This window comes from Tamandua tetradactyla, chromosome 15, assembly GCF_023851605.1.
Source record: "Tamandua tetradactyla isolate mTamTet1 chromosome 15, mTamTet1.pri, whole genome shotgun sequence".
Taxonomy (NCBI): Eukaryota; Metazoa; Chordata; class Mammalia; order Pilosa; family Myrmecophagidae; genus Tamandua; species Tamandua tetradactyla.
Genome location: NC_135341.1, coordinates 67,674,011 through 67,696,156, shown reverse-complemented (window position 1 = coordinate 67,696,156; position 22,146 = coordinate 67,674,011). Strand labels below are relative to the sequence as shown.

General features: G+C 36.4%; 1 long non-coding RNA gene across 3 annotated transcripts in view; it reads right to left on the bottom strand.

Annotated features, from left to right (window-relative positions):
* Positions 1-1,346: 1,346 nt before the first annotated feature.
* Positions 1,347-22,146, bottom strand: part of LOC143658035 (uncharacterized) — a 52,944-nt gene continuing 32,144 nt past the window's right edge. The window contains exons 4-5 of one of the 3 annotated variants that reach the window (XR_013163086.1): positions 14,142-14,265; positions 1,347-1,697 (exon numbers count right to left, since the gene is read on the bottom strand). This is a non-coding gene — a long non-coding RNA (uncharacterized LOC143658035). The remainder of the gene's footprint in view (positions 1,698-14,141; positions 14,266-22,146) is intronic. The other 2 variants (XR_013163087.1, XR_013163088.1) reach the window with 2 other exon arrangements.

Here is a 22,146-nt window from a genome sequence, read left to right as displayed (position 1 = left end):
GGGGTCTTTTGGCTTCATTTCTTACTTCCATAGTTTTAAGAAAAACCTTACCTAAGTTCAACATACATACAGAGAAATATACATATCTTACAGGTAAAGCTTGATGCTTTGTCATAAAGGGGACACAACCTCTAGGCCCCTTGCAGCTCAATAGCATATTAACAATTTCCTAAGGTGTGAGAAAGTATTCCAATTTTAAAATGTTGAGTTTTACCTGAATCTTTTTAGGACAGAAGACTTTGGGCCACCTCTCTTCTGCATGATTACAAAGGCAGCATTTTGTAAGAAGTAATTTCAGTAGCAGCAGTTATTAAACATTTAGCACTATGATATGAGGATTAATTATGCACCAAGATGCCATGGTTATTTCTGTAATAAAGAGCAGTCTCCTCAAAAATCAACTCGTTTTTGGTCATTTTCAGCCAGCTTATTGTTTTCATCTTAAATCCCTGATATTTAAATTCAAAAACAAGAAGGCATATATTGAAAAAAAATTAAAGTTACAAGCTGACAAATATGAAGCCATACATTTTCTTTTTTCTTGTCTGCTGTATGGCAGGGTCACATTCATTATTTTTCCATATGAGTATCTCATTATTTCAGCACCATTTGTTGAAATTTTTTTATTTCTTTTTGTTTGCTTGTTTGTTTTTGCTTGTTGGTTTGTTTTTTGGGAAGTGAATGGACTGGGAATTGAATCTGGTTCTCCTGCATGGCAGGTGAGAATTCTACCACTGAACTATCCTCACACACCCTTCCATACATTGTCATTTTGAGATTTAAGAAAAGGCCCTGAAATTCTAATTTAGAAAACTCAATGTGCTTGAAAGTTTTAGGAGAGTTATCACATTTCATTTACCTTCATAAGAATCCTATGAAATAGCTGGATAAATTTGGAAGAAGAAATCATGGTCCAGAGAAACAAATTTCTATGAGGTCATATATCTAGGTCCATTAAATCTTAGATGAGTATGATTTGCAGTGTAGGATCTCTGTAGCTTTTTTGAAAGATCCATATCTTTAATATGGTAGCACAAGTTTCCTTTTTAAACCTCATGTAAAGATGTTGGTATCTTAGCATGGAAAGGTGAATGGAAGAACCTCACACATCTTGACTCTGGGCTGTTGCTTCACATTATGGCTTCCGTGTACAACAAAATTTGAGTATGGGTCAAGATTCAAGGAAATTGGTCAGTGTGTCTTGGGGAACTGTAGAGTAAGTACACCATTATATGCCTGAGTCCCCCCCACCCCCCAGGCAGATACAGAACAAACATTCAAATAAAGGTATGTGATTGTTATTGAGGAAAACAAGCAAACAAATCATCCCATTGTTACTGGTTTAATAGGTACAAATTTCACAGACCACAAGTTTGGGTAAAGAAGAAAATGCAACATTATTTTTTTCTTAAATGAACTTAGTTCCTAATACAAACTTCAATCTCTAGTAGTATTGGAAATTAGAGTTTTGCCAATCCAGGGTAAAGCCAATTTGAAAATCTTTCCTTCCTCTTCTTCCACAGATTGTATCTATGTTCTTGAGGACTTAAGTAGCATCCTCACATTGTGGAGACCAGCTGTTTTCTCTCCCTTTGCTTTTCTGCTGAAACAATTCTCATTGAGAAAGATGGACACCTCCGACTGTAAGTTTTGGGGTGTTGGTAGGGAATCAGGACTGTAGGCATGGATGCAAGTAGCTGTGGGTGAGAAGAATCCTTGATCATTACCTAAAATTATTATTCTATAACACAGAGATACAAGGCCAAATTACTATTCATTGAACTGTAGAATGGAGATTCTGCACAAAGGAAAATGTTATTCTTTTCATTTTCTCTTTTCCTCAATCCCCACCCACTAACAGGTGAATAATTAGGCTCATTTCCATTTAATAATGTGTTGCGTGGGAATAGATATGCATTTGGAGAGTGATTAACAGAGAAATTTGACATGTTGCCTCTGGAAAAATAATTGCTGAGGATTTAGCAGACACCCAGAAAACTACATTTATGCCAAATTCAGGCTGGGAGCTTAAAAGCCTCCTCCAGAAGAGAGCAGCTTGGCTTCTCTAACCAATCTCTTTTGGCAATATTATGCTCCCCATCTTAAATGATCCCAGGAAGAATAAGGTGGAAAATTTCAATTGCTAAGAAAACACTGAGAATATTAGACATATCTGGACTCTGGTCTATCCTGAACTATGCAAACGTTATTTCTCTACAAAATGCATGGTCAGAGATAACTGGCAGAGCTTATCATGATCATTATTTGGACTCCTGTGTAACCTCCATCTTTAGCTTACTTACAAAAGTGTCAGAAGATTTGAGACTAATTAAACTGAAGGTTAAATTTAGCAATTGTTTGGTTATAACTGTATGGCACTTGAAAATAGTGAGACCTTTCTCTGAATACAATAGCCCCTATATTTTCAGTCACTGCTGTGTGAAATGGCATTTTTTCCCTTACATTACAGGTTAGTACTGTAATTGTACATATTGTAGCTATTGACTTTGAAATTATCATTTTAAAATTTCCAATATCTTTGTAAAGAAGGCTGACAAGAAAGAAGAGGGTAAAACATTTAAGTGACATTGTTTTGACTTTTCTTGGATGGAATTTTTATTGAGATTTATGAATGACTGTGGAAAAATCATTTTAGAGCTGAACAGGAATTTGCAGAGATTGTCAAATATAAGTCCCTCATTTTATAAAAGCATGTTCACACTGCACTCCTTGTCAATTAAACTAAAACTCCAAAGCAAAACATATCTCACATCCCATGTGAAAATTACATGTAGAAGAAAGTGATAGACATGCTATTTCCTATTTTTAGAAGAATTTGGTCTGCATTATAAAGGATTTGATATCTCAGAGAAAAAGTTAATATCCCTTGAAGATACATGTTTTTGAGGCTGTTGCTCTGGGGATAGCTGATTCTTGTTCTTTATTGGGTTTTTGGTGTTTGGATAACCCCTTAGATACTTGTGCCAGATGTTGAAGACTTAGTTTTAAACTCTACAGGGTCACTTGGTTTGCACATGAATTGGCTATGATTTCCTTGATAATCCTGTTAGGGAATTGCAGGAGGACTTCCGAGGAAGATGGTAGAGTAGGAAGCTCCAGGACTCAGTTTTTCCACTGAAACAGCTTTAAGTAGGCAAGAATTGTCTGAAATAACTATTTTGAAACCCCAGAGGCTAGAAGAACACTGTAGAGCATCTTCCTCCTACTCACTGTAAGAGTAGGAGGAAGAGACTGAGAAATTAAGGTAAAAAATTGTAAATTGTTCTCTCCAAGTGGCCACTACCAGCACCTATCCCCCAACTTCAATCACAGGCTGCCATGGGGTCTAATACTGATTAGCTGGCTAGTGACAGAAAGGGACATAAAAATCTTATTATCCAAGAATGGAGATGTGCATGGCCGAGAGTTGATCATGGCTTTTGATTAAGGAATTCAGATTGCTAGGTCCCAGATCTGAAGGCAGCTATTGTTTCAACCTGCCCAGGACTAAGGTGACAGAAGCCATTATTTCAACTACCGTGTCAGGGTGGGGGCAGCCATTGCTTTAGTTTTCCCCAGAGGTGGTGGAGATTTAAAGACACAGAGCTTCTTCAAGGCTGTGGGGGACAGTTAGCTGAACTACTGCATTTCCTAAGCAGGACAGAAAACCTCAGATTTAGGGGGCCACTGGAGACAATTTTGGCACCTTTCCTGATTCCTTCCCCAGGTCACTTTGGAGACAGTCTGTGCCCCTTCATGGGTGCTTGGCCCTGTGTTGACTGGGGAAGACCAGTTTAGGAAAGTTCCTTCTGGGGTGACCTTTCTTCCAGAATTTTCCCTAAAGGCAAAAGTAGCCTGAAACTGCAAAAATGTAAAAAACTTTATCTGGATAAAGACTTGGCCAGCTTCAAATATCTGGGAGAGGAAAGTCTGCTTCCTGGGGAGCAGAAGGGACAACCAAACGCCTGTAAACAGAATATTTTGGTTTGCTAAAGCTGCCAGAATGCAAAATACTAGAAATGGATTGGCTTTTACAAAGGGGATTTACTAAGTTACAATTCTAAGGTCATGGAAATCTCCAAATTAAGGAATCAACAAAAGAATACCCTCACTGAAGAAAAGCCAATTGTGTCCTGGTTCCTTTATCACCTGGAAAGGCACATGGCAAGGTCTGCTGGCTCTTCTCTCTTGGGTTGGTTTCAAAATGGCTCTCTCAGCTCCTGTGGACCTTTCTGGCTTTTGCTGAGTCATTTTATTTCTCTATCTGCTTCTCTCAGTGATCTTTCATACAGGTCTCCAGAAATGGATTAAGATCCCACTGTTTTGGTTTGCTAAAGTTGCCAGAATGCAATATACCAGAAATGAAATGGCTTTTATAAAGGGAACTTAATAAGTTGCAAGTTTACAATTCTAAAGCTATTAAAAAGACTTCACATCAGAGACTTAACCTAAAAACTGGAAGAACTATAAAAAGAAGAGCAAACTAAACCAAAAGTGAGCAGAAGAAAGGAAATAACCAAGATCAAAGTGGAGATAAATGAAACAGAAAACCAAAAAAAAATCAATAGAGAGAATCAATTAAACCAAAAGTTAGTTCTTTGAAAAGGTCAATAAAATCAACAATCCTTTAGCTAGACTGACAAAGAGGAAAAGAAAGGGGATACAAATAATGAAAATCAGAAATGTAAAAGGGGACATTATTACTGAACCCGACAAAATAAATAAGACTTTGAGAGGATATAATAACTATATGCCAAAAATATAGATAACCTATATGAAATGGACAAATTCTCAGAAAACACAAAACTACCTATATTGACTCAAGAAGAAAGAGAAGATCTCAACAAACCAATAACAAATAGCACATCTTAACAAACCAATTCCTAGTGAAGTGATTGAATCAGTAATAAAAAAGACATTACACAGAGGAAATCCCAGGACCAAATGCTTTTATAGGAGATTCTGCCAAACATTACAAGGAGACTTAACTTCAATTCTGCTCAGAATCTTACCCCCCCAAAAAAAGAAGAAGAAGAAGAGCAGGGAACATTCCCTAATTCATTCTATGAAGGCAACATCACCCTCATACCAAGCTGGATAAAGATACCGAAAGAAAAGAAAATAACAGACCAATCTCTTATGACTTTAGATGCAAAAACTTCAACAAAGTACTAGAAAATCAAATCCAACATCATGTTAAAAGAATTATACACCATAATCAAGTGGGACTGATCCCTGGTATGCAAGGTTGGTTCAACATAAGAAAATCAATCAATTTAACACACCACATTAACAAAGAAGGAGAAAAAATCAGTTCATCTTAATGCAGAAAAGGCAGTTGACAAAAACCAGCAGCACTTCCTGATAAAAACACTTAGAACACTAGGAATAGAAGAACTCATCATTATAAAGGGCGTGTATGAAAAGCCCACAGCTAACATCTTACTCAGTGGTGAAAGGCAGAATTCTTCCCTCTAAAATCTGGAACAAGACAAGGATGCCCATTGTCAGCATGGTTATTCAACATTGTACTAGAAGTTCTTGCTAGGCCAATTAGGCAAAACAATAACAACATAACAAAAAATGAGAAAGGAAAAAGAAGTAACAGGTATCTAAATAGGAAAGGAATAAGTAAAATGTTCCCATTTGCTGGTAACATGATCCTACATACAGAAAATCCTGAGAAATCCACAATGAAGCTAATTAATGAATTCAGCAAAGTAGTAGAGTACAAGATCAACACCCCAAAATCAGTAGTGTTTCTATACACAAGCAATGCATAATTGGGAGAAGTAATCAAGAAATAAATTCCATTCACAATAGCAACTAAAAAAATCAAATATCTAGGAATAAATCTAACCAAAGATATAAATAACTTATACACAAAAAATTACAATTTACTGCTAGAACAAATCAAAGAAGAAATCAAAGAGGGACATTCTGTGTTCATGGTTTAGAAGACTAAATATCAATAAGCTGTCAAACTACCCAAAGCAATCCCAATCAAAATTCCAGCAGCCTTCTTTGCAGAAATGATAAAGCCAATCATCAGATTTATATGGAAGGCAAGCAGTCCAGAATAGGTAAGTCATCTAGATAAAGAAGAATGAAGATAGAGAAGAATGGAGGATCAATTTCTTGTATCTAGTCCTGTTGCACAGTCTGTATCCCTTCAGCTCCAATTACCCATTATCTTACCCTGTTTCTAACTCCTGCTAGACTCTGTTACCAATGACATATTCCAAGTTTATTCTCGAATGTCGATTCACATCATTGGGACCATACAGTATTTGTCTTTTAGTTTTTGGCTAGACTCACTCAGCATAATGTTCTCTAGATCCATCCATGTTATTACATGCTTCATAAGTTTATCCTGTCTTAAAGCTGCATAATATTCCATTGTATGTATATACCACAGTTTGTTTAGCCACTCGTCTGTTGATGGACATTTTGGCTGTTTCCATCTCTTTGCAATTGTAAATAACGCTGCTATAAACATTGGTGTGCAAATGTCCGTTTGAGTTTTTGCCCTTAATTCCTTTGAGTAGATTCCCAGCAGTGGTATTGCTGGGTCGTATGGCTGGGTCTATATTCAGCTTTTTGAGGAACCGCCAAACTGCCTTCCACAGTGGTTGCACCATTTGACATTCCCACCAACAGTGGATGAGTGTGCCTCTTTCACCGCATCCTCTCCAGCACTTGTCATTTTCTGTTTTGTTGATAATGGCCATTCTCGTGGGTGTGAGATGATATCTCATTGTGGTTTTGATTTGCATTTCTCTAAGAGGATCAATTTCTTGATCTTAAAATTTATTGCAAAGCCACAGTAATCAAAACAACATGGTACTGACATAAGAATAGACATACGGAACAGTGGAACAGGACTCAGAGCTCAGAAATCAGCTGTCACATTCATGGTCACCTGATTTTTGACAAGGTGGTCTACTCATTTGGGAAAGAATAGTCTCTTCAAGATTGAAGTATTGCTGGAAAAACTGAAACTGCTTTTGCAAAAATAAGAAGGTGCATCCCTACCTCACACTATATTCAAAAGTCAACTCAGAGTGGATCAAAAACCTTAAAATAAGAGCTAGAACTCTCAAACTCCTAGAAGAAATCATAAGGAACCATCTCAGGACTTTGTGTTAGGCAACCATTTCTTAGAGGTACACCAAAGCACAATCAACAAAAGAAAAAAAAAGTAGGTTAAGGGGGACCTCATCAAAATTTGTTCTTGAATGATTTTATCCTGAAAGTAAAACCACAATCTATATAATGGGAGAAAATATTTGGAAACCACCTATCTAATAAAAGATTAATATCCAGAATTTATAAAGAAATTTATCAACAATAAAAAGAAAAACAACCCATTTTAAAAATGGGCAAAAGAAATCTCTCCAAAGAGGATGTTCAAGTGGCCAAAAAGGACATGAAAGATGCTTAATGTCATTAGACATCAGGGAAATGCAAATCAAAACCACAATGAGATACCATTTCACACCGATTCAAGTGGCTATTATTAAAAAGAAAAAAGAAAACAATGTGTTGGAGAGGGTGTGGAGAAATAAAAACACTCATTCATTCATTGCTAGTGGCAATGTAAAATGGTACAGCTGCCCTGGAAGACATTCTGAACATTCCTCAGGAAGCTTTGTATAGAACTTTCAGATGACCCAGCAATCCCTCTCCTAGGTACATATCCTGAAGAATTGAAAACAGGCACTCAGACAGATATTTGCACACCAATGTTCACAGTGGCATTATTCACAATTGCGAAAAAATGGAAGCAACCAAGTGTCCATCAACCAGATGAATGGATAAATAAAATGTGGTATATGCATATGATGGAATATTATTCAGTTGTAATAAGGAATGAGGTCTTGATATCTGTGACAACATGGATGAACCTTGGAGACGTTATGTTGATTGAAATAAACACACACCGAAGTACAAATATTGTAGATCTCACTGATTTGAAACAATTAGAATGAGTAAACCCATAGAGTCAGAATCTAGAATATGTTACCAGGGGACAGGATGGGGATAGGGAATTGGAAGTTAAAGCATAAAATGTACATAAAATGGAATGATGGGAATGTTTTGGTAGTGGATAGTGGTGATGATAGTCCAAATTAGCAGCACTGAAACAGCTATCTGAATACGATTAAAAGTGGAAATGCTGGATTGTATATATGGTGACAGAATAAACCGTTTTTAAAATAGAGTCCTATTAAGACTTCGTTTCCAATCATATTTTCAGGGTGAGATTTGGTAAAGCAATCCTCAGACTTTAAAAATTCCAGTAGAATGAGTGGACTTCAACGTAATCTTTTGTCTGCATTTAGTCTAAAAGAAACCTAATGTTGGCTTTTGCCTCATTTCATTATCACAGGCAGGTTAAAGAGTTCTTTCTCCGTAAACATTATGGTGTAACTTTCAATAAACAAAACAAAACAAAAATATGTTTAAAGGACTTGACCTATTAACTTGAAAAGATTGATGTGAGTTTATAAGTATTTTGTGGTTGAGTGGCTGTTATAAGTGATGTCTAATGGTTCTTATTTTTTGGTTTTAAGCCAATACATTCTACCAATATCCACTGAAGAAGGAAATTTTTAATTATTTTCCTGTTTCTCCTTTCCTTGTATGAAGCCCCAGTCATTTATTCATTCATTCATTCTATCAGTCAGTCTCCTATTTCCAAGTCTATATTAAGTTCCTGTTATATTCCATGCATTATGTGAGTGATAACAGGGGCACACAAATGAATGAGATATATCCTTTCCACCAAAAACTTATTTTGTGAGCAAAGAAAAAACGTATACATAAGTAACTGTGATGCAAGCTATTATACTGGGAAATGTTAAGTGACAGGTATTTCAGACTTGCAGGAAGGAAGGAGGCTGTGGTGGATTGAATTACACACTGCAATTTAGACACATTCTGACCTGCATTTTTGTGGATATGAGCCCATCCTAAATTTGATCTCTTAAAGAAATTATTCTATTAATGTGAGGACCAACAGAATGATCTTAAGACTTAATACAGATTGTTAGAGACTATTATAAACAGAAGAAAAATTCAGACATAGAAAACAGCCTCAGGGAGAAGTCAAAAGCTGGAAGTCAGCAAGAACCCAGGAGAGAGAGGAGAAGACCCCGCCATGTCAGAGGAAGGCCAAGGAACCTCACGTATTGCCAGCCAGCCAGAATGCTGCTGACCCTGGGAGGAGGTAAGCCTTTTAGCCTCTGAAACCATGAGCCAATAAATTCTGTTTGTTTAAGCCAACCCATTGTGGAGTGTCTGTCACAGCAGACTGGGAAATGAAGCAAAGATATTAATTCCAGTGTAATATTTTTAGATGCTGTCATACGTTCACATACATACATGCATTTTGTGTATCTTTGTCTACATATGCCTATATACACATGTATATATCCTTCAGTGCTTCAGAGGTAATACTTTTCTGCTTCGTTTTGTTGCTAAAGTACTATGTTAAAAGATTATCTTCAGGTACTGTTAGAAGTGACTGAATTTGAGTGTTCCCAGACCAACCAAAATCCATTACCCTGAATTCCATTGCTTACCTCCACCTGCAGAACTGATGACCTTCTCCTTTGTTTTCTTTGTACATAGTAATCACAAATATGTGGACAGAACTCCAGAAAGGCAAGTACTTTCGTTGTTCTGTAAACTATAATGGTCTTAACTCTAGGAACTCCAATCTACTAGACAATCAGAAAATACTTGTTGAATGACTTAACTTGGGCAGCCTAAATAGGTAGTAACCCTATACTAGCTAATGATTACTTTTAAATCTATTTAAAAGATAGATTTAAAATAATATTGATGTAAGCAAGCTTATTTCTCTGCAATGAAACAATCTGGTATAAATAGTAAAGGTTTTTTTTTGCTATTTAATAGTGTCAGGAAAGTCTTAATTTTATTTTTGTTTTACATTATTTTATTCTGTCACCATCTACAAGCATGTTATTTTTATATATTTGGGGAAATTTAATTTATAATACTATGCAAAATGTCCCCAGCAGGGGGAATAAGGGCATACTGATCACTTTAAGAATGCAATCTGGAAGTGGTACAAATCAATTCCACTCATATTCTGTTGGTTACAATGTATCAGGAGGTTGTAACGAATTGAAAAAGTGGACGGGAAATGTGGGCTTTAGTTAGGCAGCCACCAGCCCTAGATACTTGGATCTAATTTGCAGATTCTGCTATAACTTCGTACACAATGGTGTAAAATATCTGCTCCGAGGTCATTTATCTACATGTTACATTTTCACTATAGACTCTTCCCGTTCTAATTTTGGGGTGTGTGAGCTCAAGACCTCAACTTCTCTGTTAGTTTTCCTAGCTGTAGGAAGTTGTTTCTGATGTTGGCTATATTATCAAAAATTGCAAGAAATAACACCATTTTAGTATTTCCATCTATCTTTGCCAAGAAAATAGCTCCTTACAAAGAAGAATTGACCCTTACCCTTCCCATTCAGGGATAGGATCCAAATCGAACGAATCATCTATATTCTTCATGAGTCTTCCAGAATGTTTGTTGAGGCGTCACCCAGTAGGAACTTTGCCGAGTTACTGGGGCCTATTGAAGGGTTACATCTATTTGTTTGAAAATAAGCAGGACTCTGTCTTGTAAACACTTTCCTCCATTTTAGTAATTTTCACAACACTTGACAAGTTAAAAAACTGAAAATATCATCTTTATTTTATATGAGGAGATACTTTAGAAAATGTGGATTGCTAAACCTCATAGGGTAGGTTTCTAACAGGACAAGACACGGGCACCTGAACTAAATTGCATTCTTGTCTCTATTTGCCTTATTTATCTAATATCAAAGAGATGAAGTAGATTTCAGGCACATCTGGATATTTTCAAGTTCTTGACATGACTAGACTATTTTGGGATTATTTTGTGGCTCATTTCATGTAACAGAAAACAGATTTGAGCCTCCCTTCCTTTGCTGCTTGGAGACCTAACTCTTCACTGAAATGAGTTTTCTTAGCAGGTGGCGGAATCCAGAAGATGAGCACTGACTGGAACACATATGTTTCTGTAGATGACAAATTTATTCTTGGAGGTAAAAATGGATGCAGATTTCTAATATGAGATGACAGGGTTAGTTATTTCTCCCTACTCTACATAATTTAAGAAGTATCATGTTCTCAGTGACTGCATATGCTTTGTACACTGATTCCCTTAAGTATAAACATAGGTAGTAGATTCAACTTCTGCTGAAATTCAGATGTGTCTTTATTCAGTCTATAATAAATCTTGTCTTTGTCCTAAGTCTACATGTGGTAATTAGTTGGAAGGAAAATTTATTCCTAGGTCTATTTAGTTTATATTTTAGTCCAATCATATGATGGATTGTGTATGTCTTGTTGAGATCAAATTGCTCTGGTGCCTACCAAGTCTTTCTTCCCAGGATGGCATCTAGTTGTATAAGGGATTATGTGTCCTTGGTGGGAAGGTTGCCCCTTGGCTTTCTGTTGGGCCGTTAGTGGGCACTGGCTGCCAAACCCAGTTCACCTTGGTTTCCATTAGCTCCATATCTCTAAATACCCCATCTACATCTTTCCTTTAGCCAATTGCTGAGTGGTGTCTCAGTGTGTCACGGAGGGCCCCACTGCAGCCCCATTTATCCTAACTAGGACCCTTTGGAAGCAAGAAGGACTCAGGAGAGCTAAATCTCTAGGTAGGTCTTCCTCTCCCTGACCATTCATACTTCTTTGGCAGCAAGAGAACAAGGGACATTAAGTTCTCTTCCCTGTGGGCATTAATGGCTTCAGTAATGGGCAGGGATATCTCATTTGCGTTATAGTAGAATACCATGACCTGAACTATTGACCTTGTAAAGATGAACACAAATATTTAGGAAATTCCTTGTCACAATGCTTCATTTTACTTGAGTTGTTCACTCACCATTTCTTCTATAACAAATTCTAATGGCTCTATGCTGAGGACACTGGCAAATGTGATGGCATCCGTAAAGCAAAATAGAAATACAGATTAAGAAATATATATATTTGGCCCTCATTACACATTGTTTAAAATGGGGCTCCTTGTACCTGACCCATTCCAGATAAGATACAGTCTAGTCTCCTGGTCAGCTTTGCACACAGGACAAATGAGTTATTATCCTTCTAATATTATATCGATGATAAGTTAAAAATATACTTGGCTCACCCTTTTTCCAACCATCTTCTCATTATCCTTCTCATTCACTCTCTTTGAGGAAAAGGCAAAATGACCTTTCGTTGTTTTCAAGTCTCCAGTAACGGGCATAGAGAGAAAGCTGAGAGACTATTTGTCCTGTTTAGATTTTAGGAAGATTCACAAAGATGAGTATTCTGCACACCAATGTCAAAAGCCAGGTTTGCCTGTCTGGGAAAAATGATGAATATACTGTATCTAATCAGCTTTTGTGTGATGACCATGGTACAACAGGTCTGAGTGGTAGTGAGCAGGAAACAGCTTGCATAGTCAGATGATTTTGTAAAGTTAGGAATGCTCTGATCTCCTCTTGGAGACAAATAGTGCAGATAAGCATGTTAATTTGGTCCTGCAGTGAAGACATCTAATTTGTTCAGGACACTGTTCTCCAGGGCTATTGAGCCCCCCAAATATTGTACTTTAATTTTTTTGTGGGACATCTTATAGCAAGCATCATGCATGAAATATTGGAACCTGAAATACAATTCAGGAAATGCTGATTTTAGTACCAATACCCTCAAGAAATCTTTTTTTTTATTAAAAAATGGCAAATATTTTAATCTTGCTAAATAACCATTTTCGTATTAAGAAAAGCTTTGATGATTGATGACCCATTGTCAATTGGATGGGTGTGTGTGTGTGCATGCACGTGTGTGTGTATAAAATCAACTTTCAAATAATGGCATTTTGCCTACTGAAGAAATGTTTATTTAGGTATTTTGCTTATTCTGATGCTACAACACAAGGAATTCCCCAGTCAACAGTGGTAGATGTCATTGCAATTTCCTCTTTCAATAGTAAAAGCTATAGCTTCCCAGGGTTTCCTGGTCAGATCTGCCTGTTACTCACATATGAAGAACAGTACAGTATGTTTAAAAAATCTTGTTTAATTATTTCCATCAGATCGTTTTAAAACCCAATTAAACAGGATGCGCTACTTGTTCCCCCCAGCAAACAACTTTCACAAAACTTTGTTTTATACTACTAAAGCCAGGCTGAAAAACATCCTCAAGAAACATAAAAGGATTGTCTTTAAAAAAAAAATCCGAACATTTTAAAATTCCTCCATATTCTTAGTGTTAGTAACTTTGTAAATTTTTTTTCTTGAAGTGTTTCTTACAGTTCTGGTTTTTTCCCCCAGAGGTTGATACTTATGTATTTTACAAATCCTTGCCTAGGCCTCATGGCAGACTGCTGCTTTCTCAGAATTATGAGTGAGTTTTGGGACCAAGACTTTTCTGGGGCTTTACCAGATGTGCTGGGTTTAGTCTTAGCAAAGCTCCATTTGATCTTCATCAGCATATGCGTCCTTGTCACAGAGAGCAGATGAGAGGTTGTGGAGCAGCTTGAATTTCAGCCATTTCCACTTAAAGCAGCAAATAATAGATATTAAATACTTAATTAAAGAGGGAACATTCCAGCTTGGAAGGGATTCAACCACAACTTTGACAGAGTGAGTATTCAGTTTGCATCGCCAAAGGAGAAACATTATTAAGTGGTCCTTCTGTGTATTATGCATAAAAGCCATTTTTATTCTACAAAATATCTCCCCAAGTAGCAAATACATAAATGTTTAGGCTGTGGAATTTACCACTTCAGTCTTCAGATAAAAATCATTAATGAATTTTGAAGGCTTCTTTCTTTGTCAAATGTGGATGAATCAAGTTGGGATTGAATCACTGAGTAAATCAATGAAAGTCGCTGGTATAGGGGAAGTGAAATTGCTTTGAAAGACACTTGTACTAGGTTCTAGTACCAGCTCTGGTTCTGGTTAGCTGTGCCATTGTGGAAAAGCCACAGTTGTCTGAGCCTTTGTTTCCTCATTTTAAATTTAAGGGATGGAAAAATTAATTTTGCAAATTGGCCTAAAATTTTTGGATTTTAAGATTCTTCAGACCTTACACATTTCTGTAGACTTCATGTTCAGACTGCCTTCTGGTGGGTGGGCCTGCAGCAATTTATGTGGCAACTTGGATAATGCAGCTTCATGATTTATTATAAATACCAGTCCAAAGTGAAACCTAGAGAAGAAACAACAGATAAGCACTGCACTGAGAGGACTTTTTGAAACATTGAAGTTATTCCTTTCAAATAATTAAAAATATTTTTCTTTTAACCTCATCATTTGTGGCTCAATTTTATCCGAACTTCTCCCCCGACCTTTTTCCAAAGGGAAAGTATGACTTTATTTCTAATTACTTCTTAGTTGATGTTCATGTGATGTTTTCCTCACTGGAAGGTCAGCACTCAGGGGGAGAGCAAGTGGGAATTGAGTCCATGCACAATTTCAGCCCTTCCCTGGTCTCTCAGCTTAAACACCCACTGTTTTTTGCTTACTTTTTTTTCCAGCAAAGAAAACAATGCATCCTCCATTCTGGTTCTTTTTCTCTCTTTCCAAAAGGCTGTGCCCCTTTTTTTACAGTTGCTCCTGAGCTTACTGACATAAATCATTTTTATTTCTAATAACTGACCTTGGCATTTCTCTTTCCTCTTCGCAATGGATTTCTAAGAATTCTCCCCCACCTCTCCCGCCTTTTTAATATTCCCAACTTAAAATTTTCAAGGACTTTTGTATATGGTCAGTCCCCAGAAGTATTTAATGGATGAATGTGAAATGAACATCTTGGTGGTTCGGAAGGCTTTGAGATAATGAATTGAAACTATATTTTAAAGGAGAATAAATATAATGCCATAATGAAGCCAGGATATCTTGGGAGAGACACACAAAATACAGGCTATCTAAGAAACTCTGGAAACATAGGTGATTATATAATGTCATCCAGGGAATTTTCAATCTATAGAAAAGTAATAAGTTATCATTGTTTCCAGGTTTAATAGATAGCCCCTAAAGGAGATTCTGTGATTTAAAGTGTTGGTTAGCTTGTTAATAAAATATTTATCTTGATCATTTACATTCAGCTATCTATAGGAGGAAAAAGAATAATGGCTTACATTCGACAGAAATGCATTTCTCCCTTACTTGAAATAAACTGGAGATGGGTACTCCAGATCTGGGATGTTTTCTCGACAGTGTCTTCTGGAGCTGATTTCTATCTTTCTGCTCTTCCATTCTAGTGTATGGCTTCAAACCTGCAGATCACTTCTTTATTAAAATGGCTGCTGCAAGCAGGAAGAAAGGCAGAAAAGCAAAAGGGAGAGTGACTCACCAGCTGAATATGCCTGTCTGGGAGTCTCATGCCACACTTCTCTTTGCATCTCAATCACTAAGTCTGGAGCAAAGCAAGAGAGACTGGGAAATACAGTGTTTTTATTATAGTTGCCAATGTACTCAGCTAAAAATGGATTTCTTCTACTAAGAAGGAAGGGGAGATGGATCTGTAAGACAGGCAGCAAGAATTTTCTGTCACATGAATGAAATCCCACATTTTACAAGTGAGGAAATTGAGGCCCGGTGATAATAAGTGCTTTATCCAAGATCTCACAACATTTAGTGATACAGAAGCTAAAAAAAATAATATATAATAAGGCAGAAGGTGGTACCATCTGGGAAGGCTGGCTGGCCACTTACCCCAAAGGTAGCATCTACCCTGATTAGCAGTTCTTAATTTGTGATTTCTGGGCCACCCACATCAGCATCACCTGGGAGCTTGTGAGAAGTGCTACCTCTCAGGCCTCATCCCAGATCTACCAAATCCGAAACCCTGAGGGTTGGTACTGAGGATTGATTTATGGCCCCCACCAAAGGTATGTTCAGGTCACAATCCCTGGTCCATTGGTAAATAGGACCTTTGAAGATTTTATAAAGACATGCCCAGAATGAATGAAGGTGGGCCTTAATCTAATAGGTCTAAAGTCCTTATAAGCAAAGGAAATTGAATGGGGAAAAAGAGGCCACGGGGAGGCGCCAGAAGTTGGAAGTCAGCGGCACCCCAAAAGGAAAGGAGAAGATTTGCCAGTGTGCATTGTTATGAGATGGAAAAGCCAAGGTACCCCAAAGATTTCCAGCCAGTCAGAAGATACCTAGTCTGGGAAGAAGCAAGCCTTCTAGCCTCTCAAACCATGAGCCAATAAATTCTTGTTGTTAAACCAACCCACTGTAAGGTATATGTTTAAGAGAAACTAATACACTGGGCCTCCTCAATCTGTGTTTCAACAAACCCTGCAGGTGATTCTCATATGTGTTAAAGTTCGAAAACTACGCTCCTTGATGATTTGACTGTGGCCCAAGGTCTTGACTTTAGCTCCACAGGCTCATAAACTCTTTCTCATGTCTGCAAAGTTAGTTCAGAGCTGCTGACTCATGGTAGCAACACTCACAAAATACTAACTAAAAAAGAAATGTCATTTTATTGATTTGCCATCAAAATCAGAACAGTCAGACCAGAAATTCGTGTCATTCTAACCAGCACATTCTTTTCCTGTGGGTAATTTTACGGGAGACCAAATTATTACATTGAAACTCAGAGAGTATTTCCTAGTTTGCTGTTTCTGGACTATAATTCTAAATATTTTCTCCTGCTGAAGTCTGCTATTATTAAGCTATATAAAGTCTTAATAAATTTATAATTGTAAAATGTTGGAGAAATTGGGGCAATATGCCATATTATCCCGAGCAGTACTGTCCAATAGAAATGTAATGCAAGCCACAAATGCAGTTTAAAATTTTCTTGTAGCCACATTACAAAAATAAAAAGAGGGTGGTGCAACATTGACTCAGTGGCAGAATTCTTGCCTGCCATACCAGAAATTTGGGTTCAATTCCCAGAGCCTGCCCATGCCAAAAAACAAAATAGGTAAAAAGATACATGCAATTAATATTAATAGTATATTTTATTAAATACAATCTATTTAAAATATTTTGGCATATAATCATAAAATCGCTCTCCAAAGTGGCTGTATACATTTAAATCTTCAATAGCAGTTTACGAAAGTGTATGTTTTCATACATCCTCACCAATGCTGATGGTTTCAGTTCTTAATTTTGCAAATATGATTGGTTGAATGGTATCTTATTTTAATTTTCATGTCTCCCATTGTTGATGAGGTTAGACCAACTCTTCGTTCCACATATTTTTAGAACTTTTGTTAAATTTATCCATGAGCATAGTTAAAGAATTGTATAAGGAGGGTTATACTTGCCCTTAAATGTAATCTCAGGGAGATTTACCATTTCCTTTCCCCCATTTTCCTCTCCTTGACTGCAGAAACTTTCAACTGTTTCATCTGTTTATTTTGGTACTTACCTTCATATTTCTAAATAACATGTTTGAATTAGCCTCTTACAATAATGAGGACTTAGCTCTCATCCCCAACCTCACCTCTGCTCCATGTCACACCCACATTCTTTGCATTTTTTCATCCTTGATATCAAATTTTGAATAGTTTAGTATTAAGTGCTTGCATTTTTTTTTTTTTTTACTATGCCAGCACAATCAATGCCCAGTTAAATATTGGCTTTCCTTTTTTTAAAATTATTTTGTTTTCACATATTTGTCATGAATTCAGCCTAAACTTTCCAAAAGTTGTATAGAAAACAAGACTTTGGGATGCATCAGGGATTCTATCAAATTAGTCTTCTGAGAAGTTTTTGTAAAGTCTGTTGACTGCTCTCATATAGACTGGCTGTCCCGTCTGTGTGGTGATTAACTCTCATCCTTGGGAATTTTTCTTGCTTGCTCCTTTTTGAAACTTTCTTTTCCTTGTTCCTTCTTCTTTCTGGCTTTATTCTTTTCTTTTCTTTTTTTTTACATGGGCAGGCACCGGGAATTGAACCCGGGTCCTCTGGCATGGCAGTCGAGCATTCTTGCCTGCTGAGCCACCGTGGCCTGCCCTATTCTTTTATTTACTTTGAGCATGGTGGCTTGTTAAGAAAGGGTGAATGCAAGGAAAACTTTTGAGAATTTGCAGGATTGAGAATATCTTTTATTTATCTTGACACTTGATTGATAATTTGATTAGGTATAGAATTCCTGGAGGGAAAGCAATTTCCTTCAGTAATTGAAAGGCATTATATCATCCTCTTCGAGTTTCCATCATTGCTGTTAAGAATTTCAAAGCCATTTTGATCCATGATTGTTTGTAAACTTCCTTCTGTTTTTAAATTTTTCCCCCTTGGCTTTCTATGTTCTCTATTTCTGTAATTCTTATTAATTGGTTACTTTTCTGTTGTACAAATTTCTAATTTCAAATTTTCTTTTTGTTTCTCTCCTGTTATCCATGTCTCTGCTTTTTGCTTTACTTTCTGGATGATCATCTTTATTTTCCAAACTTTTTGATTGAGTTCTCATTTTTTAAAATCACATTTAATTTCCAATAGAAGTTTGCACACTAGATTTTATTTTTAACATATGAGCTTCCTCTCATTGTTTAAAATACCTTTCTGATGAGAACCTTTCTTATTTTTTCTGAAAATAGTAGCAATCTGTTTCTGGTTTTTGCTTTTTAAAGTTTTTCTTAACTTTGGTTGTCTCTGACAACTTGCTTGTTTGGATCTTTTCCACGTTAACGAATTTTGTCAGAAATCTTTTGTTCCTTGGTTTCCTACATATATTGGAGAATAAGCAACTGAAAAAGTCTCTTGTAAACTCTGAGCTCACCAAGGGTCTGGGGCTTGCCAGCTGTGAGCTTCTTCTGACTGCCCTTTCTGTGGCCGAAACTCCAGCATCAGCATCTTTAGGTCTCTCCCCTTGGGCTGCTCAGACTTTGCCGCAGAGTTCCTATCTCCTGCCTAGAGTATTGTAAGGCCTGATTTTCAGCATTTGGGGAGCTGAGTGAGGACAGGTGCTTGGGGTCTTAGTAGTGCTTATGTATATTACTAGACAAAAGTTGCAGATTCTTTTGCCCAATAAACTCAAATGACCGATTCCTGAGACACCGGGGGTTCTAAGGAAGAAAAAGTTTATCAGTTGTGTAACCGGACATCAGATGGCCTATCAGTCCAAAGTCTGTCTCCCTGAACTGCAGTAATTCTGATAGTTCTATAGAATTAAAAGATGGGCAGGTTTTAGCATAATGAGCACAGGGCCCCAGATGATGTAATGAGAGGTGATCTAATTATTGAGCATGCGCAGATTGATTACATGCTTAGTCACAGGATGTATGTAAGAAAACGGTGGCCTTAATATGATGATAAGTGTGATATTTAGCAGTTTAATGGGGTATAGGTTACTTGTAGGTTAATGTCTAAGTTACTCTACATGCCAGGTGGGCCCATTTTGATTAGATCTAGTCTCAGTTATCAAGATAACTTTGGACTTGGGGTGGGTTAGTTCTGGGCTGCCCCAAGACCCTTCATCAATAAACATTAGGGGCTGTCTTTCATAATTACAAGACCCCTAAAGTTGAAAATCTGGATGAATTGGTACAAATGAAGGTTAGTCACTGGGGGCATAAGAGAAAGGCTATACAATCATTATCATCAGAGATCAAGGCAGCTGGATTACAATTTAGAGATTTTAGGTATTTCCCTCTGTCGAATCCAGTATAACGGAAAGCAAAAAGGAATATTTATATAATGATTCAGTATCATCCCTTAAATCCAAAGTTCTTGGTTGCATAATATATTTACCTAATCCCCCTATTTCAGTAAGATGCCCTTACCTTAACTGTGCACTATCTCTCCTAGCCCAAAGGCCCTCTACTTTTATCTTCAGAGATTTACAGATCTTCTTTTCTGTCAGGGTGTGGGGCCAGCAGTGGCTTGACTGCTGGAGCAGGGAACTAGATTGGGGGAACAAATGGCATCTTAAATAACTTGGAACCTGTCCTCCTTTTTTTAGCCAGCATTATTCATCTCCATTTCCAGAAATGCATGCCACCACCAATTTCTGAGCCTTTTGGGGAATATGCAGTATGTAGATTGAGTCGATTCTGTTTTTCCAATTGGACTGAGGGGTCTGGGTTATAAGATCTATTTATGTGGCCATGTGTTCATCTACATGGCATCACCGCACAACGCTTCATGGTGTCCATCTACCATAATTTACCTAATAGATTATAAATATGTTATACAAATCATCAACTGTTTTGCAACTTTACTGCATATTTTATTATCTAGGAATTTAAAGTTTGATGCACTGAAATTTGTCTTTCTTCCCCTTATTTTTTTGTTTTACCTCTTGTTTAAAAAAATCTTTTCCAGTGTAAGGTAACAATGTTTTCTCCTCTAATTTCTTCTAATGAATCTCCAGATGGCCTGTAATCTACCTGGACATTATTTTTGTTTACAGAATGAGGCAGAATTGAATAGCCCTCTCTTGAATAACATTGTCCCAATACCATTTCGGAATCGCTGTCTTTTTTGCAATGATCAGTAATGCTGTTTATTATGTACCAAATTTCCGTAGATGCATTTTTATGAACATTTTATCCTGGTCTATTGGTCTATTTGTTTATTATCTATCAAACCATAAAATGTTTAATTTTGTTCTTTTTTTGTGGCATGGGCAGGCTCCGGGCATATACCATTTAATTTTATTAAGAGTTTTTCCAGTGTCTACTGAAATGGTCGTGTGCTTTATCTATTTTAATATGTAAAATAGTGATTACAGTAATAGATATTCTAACTTTGAACTCTTTCACATTTTGTTTAATTATTATATCTTTTTTCCATTCTATTATATCATCGTCTCTATTGCTTAGTTCAATTTGCTTATAATTTATTTTCAGTTTTTGCATCTATGTTCAGAAATGATGTTGGTTTATTAATTTCCTTTGCTGGTTTGCCCTTGCCAGCTATAGTATTTGACTCCTACTTGGACATATTAGCATCATTTCCAAATTCCTGGTACAGTTTATATACATAGGGGTCCTAACTGAAATTTATTATGTATATTACTCATAAAGTTATCTAACCTTGTAATCTTTTTTTCCTTTTATGGTTGTAGGCATTTGAGTATTTTTTCAATATATTTTCAGTTTGTCTAGTCAGTTCACAAGTAAACTTGTGCATCATATTTATTTTAATTAAAATAAATTATCTCAGTAGCTTTTATTCTGTTTTTCCTTCTAATGTCATTTATTTGATGTTTTCTATGTCTTTTTTTATCATATCTGGCAAAGAATATTATGGCTTATTGATGTTTTTAAAAATAAGCCTTTAATTTTATTTTCAACATATGTATTTGTTATAGCTACAACTTCATTAATAATATGTTTTACTTTTTTAAATGAACCTGGTGTATTTGAAAAAAAAAGATGTATTTTATGTGGTATAAAATTGTTGAGTAAAAGGGAATTGTCAAACCTTTTGTATTCTTATTTATTTTTAAGTATAATCTGTTCATTTCTGAAATAATTATATTAAAATCTCTCAAAATAATTAGGCATTTAAAAATTCCTCTTGTTATATCCTTATAAGGTTTTTTGTTTATATGAATGAAATCATACGGTGTACCCTCATTTGTGTTTGCCTTCTTTTCTCAACATTTTTGAGACACCAGTTTTGTTTTGTATGCATGAATAATTTGTTTCTTTTTAATTGATGAATGGTAATTAGCAATTCACATCGAATGACTACACCACAATTTATTTATCCATTTCCTCTTGAACATTTGGGTCATTTCCAGTTTTGCTATTAGGAACATTGTTGCAATAAACATTCTCTCACAAGTATTTTTGTGGACATATGTTTTCACTTTTATTGAATGAATACCTAAGAGTAAACATTTGGAACCATAAATTAGATACATTAAATATGTAAAAACGTACCAAGCTGTTTTCTAAAGTGGTTGTACCATTTTACACCTCCATCTGCATTTTTGAAAGTATGGAGTGGTATCTCATGGTTTTGATTTGCATGACTAATGATGTTGAGCAACTTTTCATGGGCTTACTGGCCATTTGTATATCTCTTTTGTGATGTATCTGTGACGTATTTGCCCATTTTCACTGACTTGCTTTTCTTTTCACTATTAGTTTATAGACTTATTGATATAGATCCT